This window comes from Mastomys coucha, unplaced genomic scaffold (genome assembly GCF_008632895.1).
Source record: "Mastomys coucha isolate ucsf_1 unplaced genomic scaffold, UCSF_Mcou_1 pScaffold16, whole genome shotgun sequence".
Classification (NCBI taxonomy): Eukaryota; Metazoa; Chordata; class Mammalia; order Rodentia; family Muridae; genus Mastomys; species Mastomys coucha.
Window position 1 is genome coordinate 33,245,206 of NW_022196898.1, and position 21,137 is coordinate 33,266,342.

Below are 21,137 nucleotides of genomic sequence, written 5' to 3' on the forward strand. Positions count from 1 at the left end.
AGACTCCACAAAGTGATATCAATTACCTTGATGTCCACTACCAGGGTAACCATTGATATTGTCATTTTTTAAAGAGTTATTTATTTATTTTATGTATGTGAGTACACTGTAGTTGTCTTCAGACACACCAGAAGAGGGCACCAGATCACATATCAGATGGTTGTGAGCTACCATGTGGTTGCTGGGAATTGAACTCAGGACCTTTGGAAGAACAATCAGTACTCTCAACCACTGAGCCATCTCTCCAGACCAACTATTGATACTAATAACAGTCACCTTCTAGAGAAGATATTGATGAGGGGGTAAAAAGAGACATAAATGGAAGAAGGAAATTCTTCACATGGCAAACACTTCATGGTTACCCTTCAGAAGGCATCCTCATGGGCATACACCCAGAGCATCAATGGCCCTGGTGTAGCTGCCACTCACCCAGGCTGTCCTTCTGAGGCATGAGTTTTCAGGGAGCAGAATGCTTGTGGTATGACAAGACAGGTAGAGATGTGAGGGTCTCTGTAGATGTGCAAATGAGAAGAGAATCAAATTGGCCCATGTGTGAAGCAGGACAGCAGTCATCTTTGTGGGAGATGGGAAGGAAAAGTCTGAAAGCTCTCACCAGAAAAGAGTCTCCTAATGGAAATGCCTGAGTAACTAGATCACGTCCATTGGAGATTTGTGGTCATGAACTTGAAGGGAAGTCACTCAGCCAACCATGTACCATTTCCCTGCCATGGTCAATTAGCTCAAGGGCAGCCAGGGACACTTTCCCCAACATCGCTGCTCCACCAAAGGCCCATTAAGCAATGGGCCAAGCGACCAGGGGCTGACAAATCCGAGGCTGTAAGTCAAAATGAATCTCTGCACCTCTTGAAGTTCCTTACCTCAGGCATTTTGTCAGTGAGCAGAAGCTGTTGAAAGGCTTTTGAGTCAGAGTCTTAAATTATGATAAAGTTAGAAATGTGCCTTAAAAAAATTGACTCTTTTTTTGTTTGTTTTTTGTTTTTTCAAGACAGAGTTTCTCTGTATAGCCCTGGCTGTCCTGGTACTCACTCTGTAAACCAGGCTATCCTCGAACTCAGAAATCCGCCTGTCTCTGCCTCCCAAATGCTGGGATTAAAGGCAAAAATTGACTCTTAAGTGTGAGTGGCTGTGTGTATATTTGTGTAAATGAGGTACAAATGTGTATGCATGCATGTATAGACCATATGTCAATGCTGGGCATCTCTCTTCTGGCTCTACCCACCTTGTTTTCTGAGATAGGGTTTCTCACTAGCCTGGAACCCACTGACTAGGCTAGTCTGGCTCCAGCAAGGTGCAGGGTTCTCTTTGTTGTTATGTCCTAGTGCCTTTAAGAACAACAAACAAAACCTATGTTGTGGGGGCTGAACCCTGGTCTTCATGCTCGCAAGGCAAGCAGTTTACCCACAGAGACATGAGGATGCTTGAGATAGGGGGACGATGATTATGACAGCATCTATGATGGTGCAAGGCTGGAGCCGCTGAGCGAGGAAGTGGGTACAGCAGGTACAGTATGGGCTAAATGGCTCTACCAGCGGCTCCTGTCTAGACCTTGGAACTGCGGCTATGACCTTTGCCTGAAGAAGTGTTTGCAGATACCATGAAATGAAATATCTGGAAATACCATCAGCCTGATTGTCCGGGAGGTCTTTAGTTTGGATCCAGGATGTTCCTAAAAGTTGTTAAAGGCTTTGTCTCTGACCTTTGGCACTATCTGAAGGTGGCACCATACTTAGGGAGGGTATGGTGGAAGTGAGTTAGATCACTGAGTTGTGTCCTTGAAGGGGATGTGGGTGTCCCAGTCTCTCTCTCTCAATCTCTCTCCCCCTCCCTATCTCTCTCTGTGTGTCTGTCTGTCTGTTAGTCTGTCTGTCTCTCTGTCTCTCTGTCTCTCTGTCTGCCTGTATCTCTGTCATTCTCTCTCATCCAGCTGCCATGATGTGAACAGGCTTGCTCCACTCGCCCCACCGGTGATTCACTGCCTCACCACAGGCCCAAAACATTAGATCAAGAGAAATGAACTGATGCCTCCCACCCTTTATTGTGATTCTCTCAGGTATTTGTCATGGTGACAGACAGCTAGCTTACAGCTTCTAAATTAAAACAATTCAGACTGCCCTCTTCCCCCACCTCCAGTCTTTGGAGACACAGCATCATCATGTATCCTTGGTTGACCTTGAAGTCTTTGTCCTTCTGTATCAACTCCCTACACACCCTTATTACAACACCATAATGTATATTAGAGCCCTTAAGATAGAACGGTGAGAGGACAAGGCCCATAAGAGAAGGCCCTTGAAGAGACAGATGTTCCTCAGCTATAGGCCAGGTAGAGTAGATGAGACAAGGCAGGATTCTCCCCAAGTCCCCAGCGGAGATTGCACATGTCTTGACTTAAGTCTTCCAGTCTATACAACCATGAGAGAGCAAATTTTTAAGTACTCAGCTCGAAGGAATGTTTTATCGCAGCCCCTAAGGAACTAACTGGCTTCGTCACCTTCACATGGGTGTGAAAATATTGAGGAGAGATGTGTTAGCCAGAGCAGCGAGATCAGGGCTGGCTTGCTTTTAATCCAGGGGCTGGCCAGTCATTCCCTCCACCTTGCTAAAAACCACTAGATTTTATTCCTAAAGCTAGCCACCAAGATCTACTCCCTTATTTGGCCACTTCCTCCTCTTGAGGCTGACTACCAAGGTCCAGCTATCAAGTAAAGTCCAGCAACAAAAGCCCCCTTTGACTCACCTAATTAACATGCCCAATCAAAATTAAACATTTCATCCCAACATGGGGGGAAGTTGCTCCTCTTATACCTTTAGAAACCGACATTTGCCTCTGGGCCCTGTCTGCTTTTCTCTATCCAAGGCAGTCCTTTGTCTCAGACAAATATCCTGTCCCCCTCTCCTTTTTCCTTTCCCCCTCTCCCTTGTTCCCTCCCCACTCTCCCTGTTCTCTTCCCTTTCTCCCTGTCCTCTGTCTCCAATCTTTGCCTCTTATTCCTGCCTTTTGTCTCTCTGGGGACAAATAAATGTCCTTCGAACTTGGTCTTGGGGTGTCTTGAGTCAACTTGGAGGAATCTACAATGACAAGCTCGGGGTAAAGGAGGAAGACTTGGACAGCTGGGCTAGAGCTGTGTGTGTGGGAGAGAGAGAGAGAGAGGGAAGTCTGAGATAGGCTGAGCCTAAAGCATGAGTTTAGCATGTGCAAGGGCCTGAGTTCTATACCTAGGACAAAAAAATAAGAAAACGAAATGATAAAGCGAGAGAAAATAGAATTTAGAAACAGCAGTTGGCAAGGGTATGACCAAGCAAGCACTGTCCTGGGGTCAGTCTATTCCTGCTAACACAGAAAGGAAAGAGACAAACAGAGAAGACCGAGAGGCATGGCCTTCTGAGGACAGGAGGCCTGGAGCCCTGGGGCAATACCGATGGGTACTGTCTAAGCATGAGGACAATTGCCTGAAAATTCAGGTGGAGCTGAGGGGCTGAGGGGCTCAGCATAAGGCAGCCCTGTTGCTGGCCTCAGGGGACTCATCCCACTGACAGCTGAGCAAGCTGTTGGAGACCTGTCACCTGGCACACCTGCTCCTACTGCCTGGGGACTGCGCCAGCATGCAGCTGCCTTTATGGCTCCTGACAGAGTACCTCAGGGCAGAGCTGAAGTGCTGGTGCTTGTTTGTCTAGAATGATGTCCAGATTGGATCTCAGGATTTATATTCCTGCATTTTGAACACTATGGGGTCTGCTATATAAATTATGAAACAGCCGTGGGATGGAATGCTGCCCAGCCATTGCGCCTTATATGGTTGAAGAATGTGGGTGAATCTCCACAAGCGACAGTGTTCAACTCACTCAGACTTGTATAACAAGGCACCGCTGGCTGAAAGGCCTCTGAATGACTGAAACCTAGTTCTCACAGTTTGGAGAAGTGAAGAAGTCCAAGGTAAAGGTGCCAACTGCATATCCGGTCTCTGGAGAGAGCTACTTTCTGGTTTGGGCAGTCATACTTCCTCCTGTGTCTTGCTGTGGCATAAGCGAAACACTCCATGCCTTTTATAGGGTCACCAATCCCTTTGTATGTGGGGATAACGACTCCCTAAGTTACTTCTATAGCGCCACCTTGCGGTTGGGTTTCAGTATGAGTTTGGGGGTCCCAGGAGCATTCACTCAACAGAGTCACAAAGCTGTGAGCCCCACTCACTTTGCAGCTCTGCTACCCGCCAGCTCCCCAGCTCCTGCTGGCCTTGCACGCAGATGTTCCTCAGGCCCTGCACTGGCCGGATCAGTCTGCCTGCCACTGCTCCCCGCAGCTGGCAGGGTGCCCCAGATTCTCCCAAGAGCCGCTTAGGGCTGTCTGTCCCTTTCACCTCCTCCCTAGTGAGGGTTTTGGTGACAGCAAGGGGGAGACAAGGTGATGAATTGGACCTTTTTGACGTATCTCTGGGAATTTGCACTTAGGTTAAATTTAGAGTACAGATGTTATTCTCCGAACTCACTTTCAAGACACTTACCCATGACTTGCATGTCACCTCTGTCCCCTTTTAGAGAAATCAATGAGTTTGTTGAGTGGGTCAGCACCAAGACCTAGTATAAGTCCCCAGAAAATTCCTGTGGGATTCATATGACCCAGTCGTAACTGATTTATCCCATGTCCACATTTCAACATTTCTTCTGTGGCAAGGCCAAGGTTACGTTCTCACAGAAATCCCACCACAAACACCTCAGCTCTCACTGCTCTATGGCCCAGGGATCCTCCACAGTCGCTGCTGACCTCTGCACCGTGAGGGTAGTGACCCAACTCCCGGGCTTCATGAAATGTTGTACGTGCGGGCACAGTGCCGCTCATAATTCATGCGTGTCACCCAAAAGGTGGTGGCCGGCAATTGAAGCCTTTCCAAGAGAAGCCTAGCATGACTGGTTTTTGGTAACCTAGACTCCTCCCAATGATCACAACTTCATGCTCAGTTGCCGCAACTCATCCACTTCCCAATCCATTCTAGAATCTCGCTAGAAATTTATATGGTACTCAGTGTCCTCTAGTTCATTATATGAATTATCCTCCCTCTTTTGAAAATTAAAAGTGTCCTGCCCCAATAACAAGCTGATGTAGGAAACGCATCTCGTATATATAGAAGTCCTTAAAATCAGTAAACGTGGCAACAGCCCAATAGAAAAAAAAAAAACCTAAGACATGAATAATCGATTCAGAAAAGAGGAACCCTGCAAACCCCATAGTGAGACATTCTACCTCATTTGGAAACAGTGACATTCAAACTTAAATCAGTGGGGAAGCCTTTTCCCTCTGTGTAGATTAGGACATTTGGATGCTAAGCCCTGTGAGGCTGTGGGGGAGAGCAACTTTTACATCCTGCTATTCAGGCAGAACTGGGATCTGCTGAGCCACAGGTTAAGGCTGCTCTAGGGTGGAAGTGGCGAACCCACCCTCAGTGAGCCGCATCCCTGCAGTACTGTAACGAGGGTTCAAACCACTCAACTGTTCACCAGCTAATAAGGTGATTGATTACAAGTTGCTAGTACTGTTTCGCAAGGAAAATGAACGGCATGAGATAGGCTATGCCAGGGTTTCTAAGTCCTGGTGTTGGTCTGTTGGCTAATATCCATCTCATTAGAACTGCAGTTGTTTTAGAATAACATTAGGACTAAATCTATTTTTATGTTTATGTATCTATTTACTTGTTTATTTATTTTTGGTTTTGGTTTTTAGACAGAGTCGTGTGTAGCAGTAGTCCAGGTTGGTCTCCAACTCACTTTGTAGCCAAGGATTGCTACCATCAAGGGATCTTGATGGGGTTCATTTTCTCTGCCAGTTCAAGAAGTAAAAGGCAGGAAAAAAAAATCTCTAGCTCAACAAATAGCAGTGGGGAAAGTCTGAGCTACTGTAGGAAAATTCAACCACCAAAGAAAACCTTGCATTAGGGGGTGAAGAAACACACAGCAAGGCGCATGTGCACAGGAAGACCCCCTGTAGAGCAGAGAAGGGCTGAGGAAGCCAAGCCTGGTCTCTCCTAGAGGGTCTTCAAGGGGGTCTTCCTCCCCTAGGTCAGGGTTGGTCCTTCCCAACAAAAACAGGGAAGATGAACCATCCACAACTTTTGTAAATATATCCACAGGCAGGGGGCTCGGGAGGGGAGCTCACCAGTCCTTTGTTTTAAGCTGTCAGGCTTTTGTCACAGGTCAGGAGCGTGAGGAAGAAGCTGGACATCTTGGAAGTTCATCACCTTTATTTCCTAGTCATTCTTCTTCTCCTTTTCTGTCTACCTATCAGGGAACATAACTTCCAGTCCCCCAGGGAGACATTAAACTTCCTATCCTCCTGCCTCTGCCTCCTGAGTTCTGGGATTACAGGCACGCACTGTGATGAAGCCTAGTTTGTGTAATGCCGGGAGACTGACCCAAGGGCTCTGTGAGTCTAGGAAAGTGCTCTGCCACCTGAGCCACATCCCCAGCCCATGTCATTTTCCTTAGGCTGTGAGATGGTCATACAAGTGTAAGTACTCCATACATACCCCGAGCTGTAACTTTGCAAATCTGTGGGCCTTCCTGATTAGATATTATGCTCCAATAATATGGGCAGGGCTGGACATGAAGATCTGCGGTAGAATGCTTGCCAAAGCATGCTTGCGCAAGGCCCTGGGCTCCATCCCTTGCACTAAGGAACTGGAAAGATGGCTGGAAGGCAGGAGCTGAGTACAGCAGTGAACACTGCCAGCTCTCCCTCCAGAAGCTGAAGCCTGGGGGGGTTGGGGGGGCACGATCGTGTGCTCCAGAGATAGAAAGCATTCGGAGCAAACATACAGAGACTCCCTCATCTCAAAAAAGCAAGAACCAAAACATTCCACAACTACAAAAATAAATAAATAAATAAATAAATAAATAAATAAATAAATAAATAAAATAAAGGAACATGAGCCTTGTGTGTCAGCAGAGAGCACTCTCTCAATCTCAGAGATGCAAGGTTAAAAAGACAGCAGCAGATGTTTCTGAGAGTCACATAGCATAGTGCCATTTATATAAAGTTTTAGAAGTCACTCATCTAGATGACATGGTATTTATGCATCCTGTGGATGTGAATATATATGCCTGTGCAGATAAGGAGGAAATGAAGAGGGAAATGGGCCAAAACTCAGGGGCCTCTGCTTAGTAAGTCAAGTAGACAGTAAGCAACTAAATCACTGTATTATGGTTTCTACTTATGCAATAATATATATAAATACACATACACACACACATATATACATATATACATGTATTGTTGTTGTTGTTGTTGTTATTGTTTGAGACAAAGTTTCTTTGTCTAGCCCTGGTTGTCCAGCCTGTCTTGAACTCACAGACATCTTCCTGCCTCTGCCTCTCCAGTGTTGGGACTAAAGGCATGAGCCATCACTGTCTGGCTTGTACTAACATATTTTAGCATAAATTTTTTTGTTTAAAAAAATCAGGACATGTTACATCTCTTTCCATCCTTCTGGTTCCTCTTTCTCCAGGATTCCCACAGTTAACCTTCAAAGCTGAGAGTCCTGTTTTTCTCCGGCTTAGTGCTAAGGAGCATAGATAACATCTGGGGTCACATTCCCCGAACATAAACCCCAGCTTTGCCATTGGCTGTGTGACCTGAGCAAGTGACTCAATCTCTCTGGGCTTCAGTTCACTCATCTGTAAGAGGAGGGATCTATAGCAAGACTGAGCTAATGAAGTGGCTGCTGAGGTACATGAGGTAGAATTCCAGGCACGAAGCCTGGAGTATTGCTGCCAGTGCCAGTCCGTGTGATGACCTTCCAGAACAGACGTCAGGACAGTTGGAGAAGCTGGGTGAGTCCCCACTACCTTTACTCTCCGCTCACCCGAGGTTGCCGGCCCCCTTACCACCACCATCCCGGAAGTGAGGGGCGGGGATATAAGCAGGGCTCCTCCTTCCTCTGTACCTCGGTTCTCTTCCCACAGCCCCACCCACTCAGCTGCTGCGTTTTGTTTTTCACAAGCGGAGGATGGGCGGGGCCTGGCTTCTTCACTTTTTGCCTCCGAGGGTCTTTCCACTTTTGAGACAGTTGCCTGTATTAGAGTTATTGCCATCTGGTTCCTTGGCTTTGCTTAAGAATTTGAAAAATCTGGTCTTATCCAGTCTTCATCCTCACAGGACTAAATGACTGCCTTGGGGTAACACAAGCCTGGTAACCCTAGCACCTGCAACATAGGGCCACCACAGGGAGAGAGCCCCAATTCTATGTACTTCAGGACCCCTGTCATAGACACAGGGGCCCAGAAATGACTTGGGCTCTGCTTACTAATCAGACGAAAATCTTCCAGAAGTGGTCCCATCACCTGAGAGACCCAAAGACGACCTATGAACTCAAAGGATCCTGCTCTAGTTATTTGGGCAGGAGGGACTGTCCGTTTAGATAGGTGATCCCATGCCTTCTGTTACAATGTCCTGTTCTGGGTCCCTCCATCCCGCATTAAATCACAGTCCTGGTAAGAGTGTCTGTCCGTGGAGGCTCGATGGAGAAGCCACTTCATGAAGTTAAATTATTCATCTGAAATCCCTTGAGAAGTCCGGTCCTTGTGGTTAGGACAGGCTGGAATTCACCTGAGCCACTGGCTCCCACCTCCTAAGGGCAGGCCCTGCAAATCATTCTTGCAGTCTGGGGAGCCATGCAGGAAGAGCAGAGCTGGAGAGCTGCTGGCTAGTGCCCCTGTAAGCACGGCTATTCTGCCTCCTGAGGTGTGTGGAGCCAAGTGCTTTTCCAAGTGCGTGTGTGTGTGTGTGTGTGTGTGTGTGTGTGTGTGTGTGTGTGTGTGTGTAACGCTTATCTGTTTTGTTTGCTGTGATTTTTTTAATAAAAATCGATTTTACAGGTTTAAGTACAGGCTGGCAGCAGAGGCAGAAAAAATTCAATCCAGGTGTACTGGCTAGATTCACGTCAGTTTGACACAGCTGGAATCATCTGCGGGAACCTCAATTGAGAAATGCAAGATCAGGCTGTAGGCAAGCCTGTGGGGCATTTTCTTTTTCATGAAGTAATGGAGGAGGGTCCAGCCTATTGTAGGCGGTGCCACCCCTAGGCAGGTGGTCCTCGGTTCTATAAGAAAGTAGGCCGAGGAAGCCATAGGGAGGAAGCCAGTAAGCAGCCATCCACCATTGCTTCTGCATCAGCTCCTGCCTCCTGGTTCCTGTGCTATTTGAGCTCCTGCCTGGGCTTCTCCCAGTGGGCTGTGCTGTAGGACAATAAGAAAAATAAACACTTCCTCTCAAGTTGCTTTTGGTGGCAGTGTTTTATCATAGGGATAGGAATCCTAACTGAGACACTAGGCACAGGAGGAGTGCTGTGGTAGCCCTGCTACTGGAAAGCCTCAGGTAGGCAGGTCAGTTGAGCACAGGAATTCAAGGTTAGACTTAGTGAGAGTTAGTAAAACTCTGTCTCAAAGACAAAAGTACTTCTTAAAAAGTTGCTTTTTCTTTCTTTCTTTTTTTCTTTTTTTGGTTTGGTTGGATGATTTTGTTTTGCTTTGTTTTGTTTTGTTTGCCGGGAAGTGATGGCCCACACATTGAATGCCAGCCCTCAGATGCCATCTCTTGAGTTCAATGTCAACCTGGTTTACCAAGCAAGTGCCAGGATATCAGGGCTACTTTTTTTTTTTTTTTTTTTGAGTAGGGACCAATGAGGTGATTTAGTAGGTAAAGGTGTTTGCAGGGCCACCTTGGGGACTGAGTTTGACCCCTGGAGCCCACATAAAGGTGAAGAAGAGAACTGAGTCCACAAAGTTGCCCCTTGACTTCCCCATCATTCTTATATTCCACACTACGTGTGTGTGTGCGCGCGCACACACACACACACACACACACACACACACACACTAATAATAAATAATGCCTGATGCATTTTGCTATAACCCCAGCATTCCAGCCAAGGCTGGAAGATTGCAAGTTCAAGGCCACCCTTGATCTCATAGCGAATTCCAGGTTAACCTGAGCCACACAATGAGACACTCAAACAACAATAACAAAAATTTACCGAACAAAAACACCAGAACAAGATTGTGCAGCTCTGGATGAATGTGTGAGTGTGAAAGAAAGAGCTAGGAGAAAGGCTTCACTCCTCTAGGGCAACAGCAGGAATGGACCAGGGCCCACGAGACCACAGTGCGGAGCGCCGGCATGCTCTCCTGACCTGAGGAGCCAGAACTGTATCGTTCTTTTGCCCCCTCAGCTGGAATTGTGTTGGTGGGAAGAGCCCCCACCCCACTTGAATGATTTTCTGAATTTAGAATCACAGAACCTGAAGTCTCAAGCCGGCTGTTTCTCATGCAAATGTTGACACACCTTACAGATTCCCAAGGGAGACCAGTGTCATCATTTGTTCTGTTTATGGCCATGGTTGGGGCTTATTTATATATTTATATTTGCATATACACATATACATATGCATATACACAGATACATAGATACATATTTATATACATAAGTACACACATATAAATATATACTCATAAATAATAAATGATAAATAAAAGAATAACATGTAATAACTATAAATAAAAATATATAATATAAAATATGTTTGTATATTTATGGTGTATTGTGTATTTATGGAGGTTTTTAAAGCCATACTGACCAGAGAAAAAGGCCACATTTCCTAACATTCCTTGTAACAAGCTGAGACCAGGTAACCCAGGTTTATGACTAGGATACACAGTGGAAAGGCAACCTTAAAGCATGGGGCATGTTGTCCTCACACCCTCTCATCTCCTGCTAGCTGAGACCCAGCTGTAAGGGATGGAGCACGGGTAACAGGCTTGAAAGCGATGGTGTGAAAGCTGAGTCGTCCATCCATGATCGTACGTCTACCGTGTCACTGGTCTTTTTTGTTTCCTTTTGGAGACAGGATTGTGCTATGAAGCCCAGGCTGGCCTCCAACTTGATCCTCTGCCTCAGCTAGCCCAGGGCTAGCATTAAAAGTATGTATCATTTTTTTGCATCATCACATTTTGCTGGTGTTCCCTAGCCAGGAGCCAGGGAACAGGCCTGAAGGGAGCTCATCTAACATGTCATTAGCATATTGAGTCAAAATGGGCGGAGCATGATGGTCCATGGTCCTTCACTAGAATTCCTGTCGATGTGTCAACTCCTGTACATTCACATGTAGGGCTTGGTTTTAAATCCCACTTTATTTCCTTCCTTGGTTTTCTTTGTCCTGGTGTAATCAAAGAGATTTCCAAGAGCCTTTAGAATTTTTCGCCTCGAAGTAATCTGTTGTGACTTGTATTCTGAGAAATTAGATGCAAATGAGGTTTGACTTGCAAATCTTCGCTGGGCGCAGAGGGTATCACACTGAGAACCCCTCTTCTTCACCGAGGCTCCTTTCCTAAATAAGTTCTTTAAGCTCCAAAGGCATTCTTTTAAAAACCCGGAAGTGCTCACTCCAAAAGCACTAATCTTGAATTACTTTCATTACTGTCATCCAGTAACAGCTATTAAATCAGTCTAGAATGGTACCCCACTTGCAGTTCCTTGAGAAAGGCAGGACGTTTGATGTTCAGTCTTCCCATCTCTCCTTCAATGCTTTTAGGTGGTTTCTGCTTCCTGCAAGGAAATTCACACTGCATTTAAGCTATTGTTTTTGTCTGGTTTTACAAAACAGACAGTGTCCAAGTCCTCGGCTATATGCTTTAATCTTACCATTGATAACTGCAAAGCAGGCTTTGCAAGGTGAGGGGCTTGACCAGTCTTTACCTAGCTTCTCAGTCTGTAGGTGGTGGAGCCCTCCAGAATCCAATCTGTAGGTACCCCATGAGCCATCCACCTGAGACTTATCATTTGGGGAGAATTTCCAGAAGGAAATGACTAGCAGCCGCTGCCCTCATGGGGACCCGTTCTTCCTGACAGTGGAGGAGGTTCTGTTGCTGATGCATCTCAAGGGCAGCTAGGCAACCTGACTGGCGGCCAGGCGGGAGGAAACCAGGGGAGCTGGCTGAGTAGGTTTGTGGGGCATGTTTTACTTCTGCCTGTTCCACATCAGCTCCCGGGAGGAATGTGACAATAAAGTCATCTGATCAAAGGTGTAGGATAGAGGATCCATGGAGCTGGAGTCCCCTTTGCCAGTGTAAGACAATGATCAGTATAGGCCCTCCCACTGTAAAGCATCAGGAGCCAGATGCACAGCTGTAGTAGCCTCTGTGGAGCCTGAGGCAGGAGGATTGTAAGTTCAAGGCCAGCCTGGTCAACTCAGAAAGAGCTTGTCTCAAATGAAATTCTTCTTTTGTTTGTTTGTTTTTTGATACAGGGTTTCTCTGTGTAGCCCTGGCTGTCCTGGAACTCACTCTGTAGACCAGGCTGGCCTCCAACTCAGAAATCCGCCGGCCTCTGCCTCCCAAGTGCTAGGATTAAAGGCGTGGGCCACCACCGCCGGGCTTGTGTTTTTTTTTTTTTTTTTTAGAGCATTATCCCAGCATGCATGAGGCCCTAAACTCAGCCCCCAGTATAAGAAATAAATAAAAAAGGCACCTGGATGTATGGAATATCCTACTAAAACACCTTGCAGCTCCGTCTTAGAATCTGGGAGCACATGGTCCCAGGGCGCTGCTGCTACGGTTTGTTCCAGTACATCCTCATGGCGTTCAGTGTGGCTGAGGGCAAGCCCTCCAAAGCCACGGCCACTCTCTAATATCAATTATAAACATTTGCACAGAGAGGGAGCCCCGCACTCTGGAGCAAATGCCCACTGAGAAGGAGCCCTTGACCTCCCTACCCTGAATTAGCATAGTGCGCACAGAAAAAAACAAGTGATTTGAGCCAGATGCTCAATGTGACATTCCTGCATGCCATCTCCCCTGGGCCTATCTTTAGAGACTGTGACATCCCTAGTCCTTACTGACACCAGGTGAGGCCTTTGCCACTGCTTTGTGCACTTCACTGCAAAAAGTCTCTACTTCTAGCTGGGCGGTGGTGGCGCACGCCTTTAATCCCAGCACTTGGGAGGCAGAGGCAGGTGGATTTCTGAGTTGGAGGCCAGCCTGGTCTACAGAGTGAGTTCCAAGACAGCCAGGGCTATACAGAGAAACCCTGTCTCGAAAAACCAAAAAAAAAAAAAAAAAAAAAGTCTCTACTTCTTTTTTCAGCCACCGGCTAGTCTAAGCCAGGTTTCTATCAAAACTGCTGTTTGCTGGAAGTGGAGAGACAGCTTAGTGGTTGAGAGCACTTCTTGCTTTTGTAGAGGACCCCGGTTTGATTTTTCAGCACCCATGTGGTGGCTCACAAGCATCCATAATTTCCGTCCAGGGAATCTGACACCCTCTTTGAAACTCTGCAGGCGCCAGGTGTGCACCTGGCATGTATATGTGCAGGCAAAACTCTCATCTATAAACGTAAAACAAAATTATCTTTGAAAAATTGGTGCTTTTCAGTTTACTTCACGGAAAAGCCTGTGACACTGGCCTGTACTCTTCAGGAAGAGTACAGCTGAAGAGCTGACATGAGCCCATGGGACCTTCTTGGTGTAGCACTGCCCACTTCACCCAGCCTCCTACATATATTTTCCCTATCCCCAAGGATCAGCCCCCATCCTCCTATGCCTCAAGATGATCCCAAGATGCCCTTTGACTGACTGGGTCTCACATCCCTACTTCGTCCCATACTTCCTTGTCTTCCGACTGTGTTTCTGAGTCAGTTACTGCAGAAGTGTCCCTAGCTTTCCCAGACCCTGTTTTGGGCTCTCTCTATGCCCCAGACAGGCCTGTGCCAGAAAGCCGGTGTCACTGTGGGGTGTGAACTGCTTGGTGCAGAAAGCATCAGGATGTGCAGACTGTGGCATCTCTTAGGGAAGCCTATGTGCTATCTGACAGCGCTTGGCATGGTGCCTGGTACAAACGGTCTCCTCAACAAATATTGTGGATTAAATGAGGAGATCCAGGGCCTAAGAGAAAGGAGTAGAGAAAATTGACTGTGCTGCTGCTGCAGGCCATGGAGCTGGCTTCTTGTTCTCTCTGAAAATCCATGTTTTACCTTCACTTTCTTCTCCCCTTCCTTGGTGCGCTCCAGGTTCCAGCTCAGAACTACTGCTGAAGAATGCAGCACTGTTGGGGAGAGAGGAATGATCTTAAAGGTAAGATTGCTCGTCCCCCTTTCTAACCATTTCTACCTAAATCTCTAAAACTCTAATTGGATACTGTGTGATATACGCTCTAAGAACAATAAGAAAACAATAAGAAAAACAAGTGTGTGTCTGGGGAGTCACAGTTTAATTTAATTTAATTTAATTTTGGTTTTTCAAGACAGGGTTTCTCTGTGTAGCCCTGGCTGTCCTGGAACTCACTCTGTAGACCAGGCTGGCCTCAAACTCAGAAATCCACCTGCCTCTGCCTCCCAAGTGCTGGGATTAAAGGCATGCGCCACCACAGCCCGGCGGAATCAGGGTTTAAAAATAGTGCCAAATTGTGAGTGGTAGTGCGTGCCTATAATCCCACCCTGGTGGGCCCCGGCACTCTGGAGGTAGAGGCAAAGAGATCCGGAGTTTAAGGCTAACCTCAGCTACCTAACAATTAAGACCCTGTTGGGTTACATTAGACCTCATCACAAAAACCCTAAACAAACAGAAAACAGTACCTATAATATAAAAGTATCACCTGATGTTCTAAAGAACATCTCCAGACTGAGTAGAGATCATATTTAAGTCCTCCGACTTCCTCGCATACCCACACAGAGAGGTCAGATCGGCATGCTTGTCTCCCTTTCTAACTCGGATCCTTTCCTGCCCTGCTCTGAGCCATGTGAGACCAGGATCTATGGCTTGGCTTAGGCTCTCATTCCTTGGCTTGGGCCACCACTCAGAATGTCTGCTAGTGAACTGCAGGGGTGGAGAAGTGCGTGTTTGCTTCCAGATTCCAGGTCAACAGAACTTCTAGCCAGAGCTCAAAGGACTGGAAATAAGCAACCTTCTTTGTGGTTGTTGTAGATCCGAGACAGCCATCTTTCTAAATGTTACCATTCCAAAAAGGAGGAAGCCAGAGAAGAGTCTAGACTGTGGGGGTGACACTGGGTCTCTTGGGACACGTGTAGATGATGCCAGGTGACACTTTCTCATGGCCCCACCAGCAGCCTCTTTATCCACACCCACTCAACCGATTTAGTCCATGGCAAAGAATTTAACCAACGATGGCTCCCAAACACTGTCTCCCCTTACCTTCTTCATGCTGTTTGGGGTGCTTTATTCTCTTATTCTTAGGCCTAAACAACGAATTTGGACCATGCCATCTCTAAGAAAAATTGTCAATACGAATCAACAGCTGCAGGATAAAGAATCTTCTAACCGTTTTCCTCACACTGGGGTCAAACACAGTGCTAAGCACTTCCACATGCGCTGCCTAATTTAATCTCCCTTAAAACCCTGAGGTAGCAAGCGCTGTGCTCTTCGTCTGATAGATAACAAACTGATTACTGAGAAGTTTCGAAATTTGCCCAAGGTTACACTCATTCTTCACTGCCAAGGCGGGATTTAGACTGGAAGACGCCAGGATGCTTGTTCTTAACCGCCAGACTCGACTACTGAGAGAACTCAGTCAAACCTGTCATCCCCTTTAACCCTGAATTTCCTTCAATGAAAATCAGAGGGCAAAAAGAAATCTTTTGAAAAGTCCCTGTTGCCCCAAACTACCCAACGTCTCCTGAAGAGTCGGGTTTACCCCCGCTTACCAGTAGATGGCGCACAGCCAGCAGTACAATCAGCTTGCAGGCGCTCCAGGGGGAAGCCTGATTTCCCCTCAGCCCTGCCTGACTGGCGTGGGAATGAAATGGAAATGTGTTCCCAGTGGTAAATGGTGCAAACCCACACAGCTTCCACGTGGTAGAGCCGAGAGCTTAGCGAGTAAGTTTGACTCGTAAGGGCACGACATTGTCATAGCTGCTGTTCAATTGACAGGGGACCCTGGGGGTCCTCTCAGTGCCTCCTGCCGTCTCTACCTTGTAAGGAGGCAGAACAGGCACTCAAACGAATTAAGAAGTAGATGCTTGCCACACCAGCACGGGTGTTCTTAACCAATGAAAGAGACAGTTATTGTCACCAATTCAAACCCACTTTATAAGACTCTAGGGAAGCCTCAAACAGACAGTCCCATGCCCATGTTTGGACATCAACTGGGCGTGGCTTGTCCGGGTAGACACGTGGGTTGTGACCGCTGGATTCCAACAGAAGCTTTGAGTCTCGAGATGGGCATTTCAAGGAGAACCAGAGAATACAGATGGCCTCACAACACATACGCCGAGAAATGCTGGGGCCCTGGGAAGCCAGGCTTGTCCTCAGTGAATGGCTCTTAACCTATGGTTGGAATAAGAGACATGCTGGCCACACTAACTATGCCTGGCACATCGCCATGCCCTGAGACAACCCTGGAGGCTGGAAATGGGACTACAATTGAGACTTGGGAAGTGAAGGGAAAATGATGGAAACAAGGCTTCTTCCATCTTAACGTTCAACTAAGCATACGCGCTCATGTGGACACGGGGTCGGGTCATAAAACTGGTAGTAACATCCACACACCGTTGTCTTCCAAGGAGAGAGGGTAAAGCTGAAGGAGGTAAACGGAACTGTTTCACTAGAGTACAGAATCTCAGACTGCAAGGTCACTGTTACTGGTGCCCTACTGCAGTATAAACTCATATTCATCTGGAAGCATCTGGAAAGAGACGCCAGCTCCCCCATCCCTGCAGTAGCCACCGCCCCCCCTCCCCCACTCTGCCTCCCCCACAGGCAGAGTAAGAAATGGGCCGGGGTTAACTTCCATCTTTAAGAAAAGCAGTAAAATTATTTGCCAGCAAGAAATACATCTTCCCAGTCACCAAGATCTTTTGTAACCGTTTTCTAAGGTTTTACACTGGAAGAGAAACAAGGACTATCCGCTGTTGAAAATTTTTAAAAAGTGAAATGATTCATCTGGGCATTGTGTAGCACATGCCTACAATTCCTGTAGTTGGGAGTCTGAGCCAGGGGAACTACCGGGGGTTCAACTGTAGCATAGGCTACACAGCGAAATCCTGTCTTAAGAGAAAAAAAAAAGAAGAAAGAAAATAAAAATATCTGTTTGAAAGCCACTGAGGTTGGTATAAGATTGAGGAGTTCCCGGTCCCTCTTCAGCAAGTTTGCCCAGACTCTCGGGAGCTGGAAGTCGGCTCTGAATCTAGCATCAACATGCCAGTGGGGAGCAATTAGCCCTGAGTCAGGACTGCATGTCGCGAGCTGATAGGACTTTAATGGATACATCCCACTGCGTGAAGAAATCTGCTTTTCCATTAACTCCTGGACAAGGACCATGCCTCTCCTGTGTTTATGAGCCTGGAGTCTTGTCAGACTGATCAAGCAAAAAGATATGTGTGGCTCCTCGGGCTCCATTATCTTTCCTGGGACTGACTGTTCTTCCCAGTGCCACACTGTCAGCTGCTAGAGAACAAAGCGTGAAGAAAATTGCTTGAGGAGAACCAAGACACCATCTGGTGGTCATCTCCTATAAATCTTCCCCTTGCGCGTGAATGCCTGGCACAAAGGAAACCGGCTTTGTGATTTGTAGGCTGTAGGGAACCAGGCCCTGTGACCAGGGAACCAAAACTCAGCAAGCCTCAGAGTAGCCAGCTTTCTGGGGTGACTTACTATTTATTGGCTGGGTTAAAGTACTCATTTATTTCATTTTGGGGGTGCTGCTATTTGAACCCTGGACCTTGGCTATGCTAAGTACAGGTGCTACCATGGACCCCCCACACACCCTAAATTTTATATCAGCACCTGAACCAGGAAGCCCAGAGACAGTTTCCTTCTGAGGAAATTCTCAGCATGAAACAAAGAATCTTTGGATTGCCAAGTGTCCCCCTCTGGTTGTGAGGGTTCTTAGAAGGCAAATGTACCCACGAAATCCTGGTCGGATACATTTTTCCTTCCCTCACTGTGTTGTAGTGAAACAGAGCAGATGTTTAGCTCCTGTCCGTCAGGTTCCTCTCCTCATGGAAAGCCCTCTTCACCCACTGAAGACCGTTTGTATGAGAGCAGCACATCACAGACTTAGCCTTCTCCACATCCAGCCTCTTGCCTTTGGCTCCCTGACCACAGACTGCCCTTTGTCCTCTTTGGCAGATGGCAATGACTAAAGTGACCTCAAGTTGACATTTTTTGATCAGCAGCCACAGAGCCAGGCTGTCCTCGGGGCAGAATTCCCAAGCAAGTGAAGTCCATCTCTGGGAGTCCCTTTGTCCCTCATCCCAGCTGCACGGCCCTCCCCCCTGCCCACTCCTTTCTAACACTGTTCCTGGGTCCTCATAAGGTGTGAAGTGCATATCCTGACTTGGGAAAGTCCTGCTTGCTAGGAGAAAAGGTGGTCATGGTGGCTCTTCTGTAAAACCTGCACGAGCGGAGGACTAGAACTTCCGTGAGTGATTCAGGAAGGAATGGGAAGCTGGGAAAGGTGGCTGTGAGCAGGTGATGCTTGTAGAAGCCCTTCCACCCACAGAGAGCCTCTAGCTACATACTGGTGGGACTGCCTTCCAAGAAGGGCCACTCAAACCTGATCTCTGTACCCTATAAACCCACACCCCATTTCTCCTCAGTGTTGGAACCCCTGTGCCCATAAACTGACTGTCTTTTCTACTTCTTTCTCCTCCTGTAGTTAGCAGGCGTAAGTTTAGACTTGTCTGTTCTGAACTAAATAGCTGGGCACTTCTCAGCAAGGGATCCTGCAGGTTAATTAACAGGAAGGGGATGAAACAGGAACCAGTTCAAAAGCTGCTCACTTGTGGCTGGGGGAGGGCAGGAAGCTAAGGATACAAAGTGGGGTGCAGCGGAGCAGGGAGAGGCACAGGTTGACTTAGTTCCCCTTGTTTGGGACTAGGGAGGGGAGAAGAGAAGGAAGCTCCCCCATCACTCACTCATTTGAGGGATGTAATTAAAGCAAGCAGGGTCACCTACATACCCCAGTTTTGAAGCCCAAGGACAGGCACATCTGCTCACTATTTCAGAAGGTGGAAGTCACCTAGACTCCAGTTAGGGTTAGGGACAATGCTGTCTCATGATGCTCTTTTTAACTAAAATAGGCAGGAAACAGCCAAAGGAGAGTCATGCTCACAGACACCTGAAGTCTTACAGCTATGCTGAGGTTTGGACCTAGAATGTTCCCTGAGTTCCATGTGTTAGAATCTTGGTCCCAGCCAAGGGAGCTATCAGAAGACGGTGGAACTCCTGGGAAGTGGAACCTGGTAGAAGAGAGGTAGATCATCAAAGACATGCCCTTGAGGGAGATATTAGGGCCCTGAGGCCACTTCCTGTCTCTCCCTCTGCTTCCTGTCCACAATGTGAACAGCCTCATGGACCATCTGCAGCTCACTGTGATATTCTGCCTTGCCACAGGCCAAAACTACGGTGCTGTAGGTTGGACCGTAGGTTGGATTCACAAGCCAAATAAACCTTTCTCCTATAAGTTGCTGATTTGGGGTCTTGTCACAGTGACAGAATGCTGCTAACACGAGCATTCTTGTGGGAGACAGTTGCCATAGCTACAGACTACTCAGAGTTGGTCTGAGGAAACTGACAGAGGAAGAACCTCTATAGCCTGGAATGTGCTCCATAACCTCAGAACTCCTCCCCCTCAATTGCCTCAAGATCTTGAGAGAGAGGAAGCCCAGACCTCTGATGTAATGACACCTCCAAGATCTTCCCATAAACTGTAAATGGTAGAGTCTGTCAGACACACTCAGCCAATGAAAGGGCTTGAAGGAACAATGACGATGTGTTAGTACCAGGACACTGCCCTAAGAGCAGAAACTTCTCTTACTCCTGCTTCTCCACGTTGCCTCTTGCCCTTTTGTTCCCATCTCTCCCCATTCCCTTCCCCCCTCTCTCCACGTGGTCATGGCCAGCTCCTACTTCTTTACTCTCCCCTTCTCTCTGCCTTTCTCTGCCTCTGCTTCCCTCTTAACTCCCCTCCCCATGCCCTAAATAAACTCTATTCTATACTATAAAAAAAAAAAAAGCAGAAACTTACTGGATGAGAGGCTGGGAAACTAGAGCATCATGGGTGGATCTGTCCTATACCCACACCCCCTTGATCCAGATTGGCATCCACTATGCCTCAGTACCTCAGAAAGCGAGTTTATTTGGACATCTGATCTTTACAGATGTAATCGAGTCAAAATGAGATCATCAGAGTAGGCCCTAATCAGATATGATTGATGTGTCAAAGGGGAAAAGCTAAGACACGGGGGACAGACATTAGAGAATGCCATATGAACATGAAATGTCAATCCCTGAGCCGATAAAGCACAGCTGGGACCCATCGGAGGCTCCCAGAATGCTCTCCTCTGAAGCGCTGGTTTCTGGAGTTAGCTAAGCCCAGAGAGGGAGGGAGAGTTGCTACCTGGGTCTGAAGCATTGTTTGATGCAGGACATGGTTGTGCTCTCAAACACATCTTGAGAAAAAGTCAGCAAACGGATTAACGAGACTCTACCTTCCCCTGTAATCCTTGATCTTCCTCCTGAGCTGCTCACCTTCAAGCTCAGCCTGTGTTTTTCTTTCATGTTATGATTGGGTGGCAGCAATGAAGAAGGCTACACCTCTGCACCCACCTTGCTAACCGCAGTCTCTCTTCCTGCCTCTTTCCCACAGTTTCTGCCATCAATTTTTGTTGGGCTTGCACGGGGAGTACGTGTGGCGGGCGAACTCTGAGCGTGTTTGCCTTGCAGGTGGAGGCTTGTTGGAGGAGGAGGCGTAGGAGGGGTGTGCCCAGGGTGGAGATCATGGTTGGCTTCATGTGAGCAAGCTGGGGAGGGTCTATGGACTCTTGAAGGAGCCTTGACATACGAACACTGTGTTTTCTCCTTTGCAATCTCTGTGTGTTCTGAAGAAACAGCTCATTTGGAAAACAGATTCGGAGTTCACAGGTCAGTTGAATAGCTTTGGACCACTGGGACACCAGTGTTGGCCTGACCGTCCCAAGAAAGAGTCTAATTGGGTCTCATGCCTTAACAGCAGGGTCTCGTGCCTGGCTGCTCACACCTGTGGAAGGAACACAGAAAGCACATCTTGGAGACAGAAAAGGCGCCCTGGAAGTTGACCTAATGTGACATTATACTCCTAGTGGGTGT

The 21,137-nt window shown here is 47.3% G+C and overlaps 1 long non-coding RNA gene across 1 annotated transcript; it reads right to left on the minus strand.

Annotated features, from left to right (window-relative positions):
* Nucleotides 1-10,583: 10,583 nt before the first annotated feature.
* LOC116093051 lies at nt 10,584-19,159 on the minus strand. Its single transcript, XR_004119603.1, has 3 exons — nt 18,970-19,159; nt 14,027-14,097; nt 10,584-11,608 (listed from the first exon to the last, which is right to left on the minus strand). It is a non-coding gene; the product is annotated as an uncharacterized LOC116093051 (long non-coding RNA).
* Nucleotides 19,160-21,137: the final 1,978 nt, after the last annotated feature.